Below are 3,374 nucleotides of genomic sequence, written 5' to 3'. Positions count from 1 at the left end.
GCTATGGCAGGATGTAAAGTGTGCAACCGTTATTCGTCGGCTAATGATTTATCTGCCAAAATTTCGAGTAATCTCGAAAAGCAATCGTTCAAATTTAAAATAAACTGCGATAGTTAAATCTGCAGGGTGGCGATCAACTGCTATCTGACAGTAAACGTAAACACACCCGTGAAGACGTGAGAGTTGAAGTTGTTGGTATATACAGGGTTGACCCGTTAGCAGCAGGTGTACAACTTCGGTCGTACATATTATAAAATTGGAACGATACAGAGAAGATTAGCATGGCCCCTGCGCAAGGATGACACGCAAAATCGTGAAGCGTTCCATATTTTTTTCATCTAATTATTGGATTGTTTCCGTAATGAAACGAACCGTTCTTACTAAGCGAATAGTGTATCTGAAAAATAGGTTTTCCATTTTTTTTAAAACTCGTCAACGCTTTCTTCTTATTGAAAAAAGCTTCTGGATTTAAAACTGATATTCAAAATATTTTCCTGTATTAATTTAAGCCATCTTCAGGAAATTCGAAATGAAGTATTGGAACTTTAAAAATAATCAAAATTATAAACATTTAGTTTTGCAACATTACAGATATAATTTAAAGAAAAGATTAAGACGAAGATTAAGACTATTGCATTTTAGCCAATCTTACCCGTTTTCACAGAATGCAAGAATTAGGTCCCCCGTTTCCAGACTAATTAGAGAATTTTTAGATGAGTCTAAAAATATGTTCGATTTCCCGCAAAAACACAAAAAAACCACATCTGCGCCTGTAAATCTCGCACGTCACTTTCTCTTAACACTTCCATTGTTAAGAAATACACTTCTTTCATCCCCACGTGGTACCCTACTAAGACGCAGTTAGAAATAAAAAATTGCACCGAAAATAGTATAATAGAAGCCGGATTCTTCAAGGTAAGTTTTAATTCTGTCCCCCTCCCTTGCAGGAGGGAAATTTCGAAAAATCCCTTCTTAGTGTACGTTTTCGTGACGTACCCTAACTGTGTACCAAATTTCAACTTTCAACTCTTAACTGTTTGGGCTCTGCGCTTATTATTATCATCATCATCAACCCATCTCGATTATATTATAAGATTTCTTTCATGTTTATTTTAACAATTTTAAAAAGCTTTTAACATTCTGTTTAATTAAATAAATGACGAAAAATTAAAGAGTTGAAATAATTTCTATTTACAGTTACATTTGAATTTTTCATAAATCCTTCTTTAATAAAAACTAACATTCATAGTAAAATAAATGCTTCAGTTAGACGAAATGATAATAAAGAAACTAGTTGTGGTACAGTACACAGCGTGTTTTACACCTCAAAGTTTAAAAATTGAAATTAAAAACCCCGAGTTAGGCCATTTGAAGTTCTGTTAGATCCATCTACTTTTAGATCCACTCATTTCATTGTGTAAAATCGCGAAGATATTCATCATCAGATATTATTCATATTAGTGGCAGAAAATTAATTACACTGTACTTTAAGCGAAATGTATGAAAAGTCGACAGCTTCAGCAGTTTGGCAGAAGCAGAGTGGCGCAGTGGGAGCGTGCTGGGCCCATAACCCAGAGGTCGGTGGATCGAAACCACTCTCTGCTAAAGTTTTATTTATTTATTTTTTCTTTCCTTTAATTTGTCTGTCGTTAAAGCAGAAAGTATGAAAAGTCGACAGCTTCAGTAGTTTGCAGAAGCAGAGTGGCGCAGTGGGAGCGTGCTGGGCCCATAACCCAGAGGTCGGTGGATCGAAACCACTCTCTGCTAAAGTTTTATTTATTTATTTTTTCTTTCCTTTAATTTGTCTGTCGTAAAGCAGAAAGTATGAAAAGTCGACAGCTTCAGTAGTTTGGCAGAAGCAGAGTGGCGCAGTGGGAGCGTGCTGGGCCCATAACCCAGAGGTCGGTGGATCGAAACCACTCTCTGCTAAAGTTTTATTTATTTATTTTTTCTTTCCTTTAATTTGTCTGTCGTAAAGCAGAAAGTATGAAAAGTCGACAGCTTCAGTAGTTTGCAGAAGCAGAGTGGCGCAGTGGGAGCGTGCTGGGCCCATAACCCAGAGGTCGGTGGATCGAAACCACTCTCTGCTAAAGTTTTATTTATTTATTTTTTCTTTCCTTTAATTTGTCTGTCGTAAAGCAGAAAGTATGAAAAGTCGACAGCTTCAGTAGTTTGGCAGAAGCAGAGTGGCGCAGTGGGAGCGTGCTGGGCCCATAACCCAGAGGTCGGTGGATCGAAACCACTCTCTGCTAAAGTTTTATTTATTTATTTTTTCTTTCCTTTAATTTGTCTGTCGTAAAGACAGAAAGTATGAAAAGTCGACAGCTTCAGTAGTTTGCAGAAGCAGAGTGGCGCAGTGGGAGCGTGCTGGGCCCATAACCCAGAGGTCGGTGGATCGAAACCACTCTCTGCTAAAGTTTTATTTATTTATTTTTTCTTTCCTTTAATTTGTCTGTCGTAAAAGCAGAAAGTATGAAAAGTCGACAGCTTCAGTAGTTTGCAGAAGCAGAGTGGCGCAGTGGGAGCGTGCTGGGCCCATAACCCAGAGGTCGGTGGATCGAAACCACTCTCTGCTAAAGTTTTATTTATTTATTTTTTCTTTCCTTTAATTTGTCTGTCGTAAAAGCAGAAAGTATGAAAAGTCGACAGCTTCAGTAGTTTGCAGAAGCAGAGTGGCGCAGTGGGAGCGTGCTGGGCCCATAACCCAGAGGTCGGTGGATCGAAACCACTCTCTGCTAAAGTTTTATTTATTTATTTTTTCTTTCCTTTAATTTGTCTGTCGTAAAAGCAGAAAGTATGAAAAGTCGACAGCTTCAGTAGTTTGCAGAAGCAGAGTGGCGCAGTGGGAGCGTGCTGGGCCCATAACCCAGAGGTCGGTGGATCGAAACCACTCTCTGCTAAAGTTTTATTTATTTATTTTTTCTTTCCTTTAATTTGTCTGTCGTAAAAGCAGAAAGTATGAAAAGTCGACAGCTTCAGTAGTTTGCAGAAGCAGAGTGGCGCAGTGGGAGCGTGCTGGGCCCATAACCCAGAGGTCGGTGGATCGAAACCACTCTCTGCTAAAGTTTTATTTATTTATTTTTTCTTTCCTTTAATTTGTCTGTCGTAAAAGCAGAAAGTATGAAAAGTCGACAGCTTCAGTAGTTTGCAGAAGCAGAGTGGCGCAGTGGGAGCGTGCTGGGCCCATAACCCAGAGGTCGGTGGATCGAAACCACTCTCTGCTAAAGTTTTATTTATTTATTTTTTCTTTCCTTTAATTTGTCTGTCGTTAAAGCAGAAAGTATGAAAAGTCGACAGCTTCAGTAGTTTGCAGAAGCAGAGTGGCGCAGTGGGAGCGTGCTGGGCCCATAACCCAGAGGTCGGTGGATCGAAAC

At 39.2% G+C, this 3,374-nt stretch overlaps 1 non-coding gene across 1 annotated transcript; it reads left to right on the top strand.

The window, feature by feature from the left end:
* The first annotated feature begins 227 nt into the window (after nucleotides 1-227).
* On the top strand, nucleotides 228-333 carry LOC136982455 (U6 spliceosomal RNA). Its single transcript, XR_010881895.1, has one exon. It is a non-coding gene; the product is annotated as a U6 spliceosomal RNA (small nuclear RNA).
* Nucleotides 334-3,374: the final 3,041 nt, after the last annotated feature.

This window comes from Centruroides vittatus, unplaced genomic scaffold (genome assembly GCF_030686945.1).
Source record: "Centruroides vittatus isolate TY-2023 unplaced genomic scaffold, ASM3068694v2 contig_836, whole genome shotgun sequence".
Classification (NCBI taxonomy): domain Eukaryota; kingdom Metazoa; phylum Arthropoda; class Arachnida; order Scorpiones; family Buthidae; genus Centruroides; species Centruroides vittatus.
This window is presented reverse-complemented; position numbering and strand designations above follow the sequence as displayed.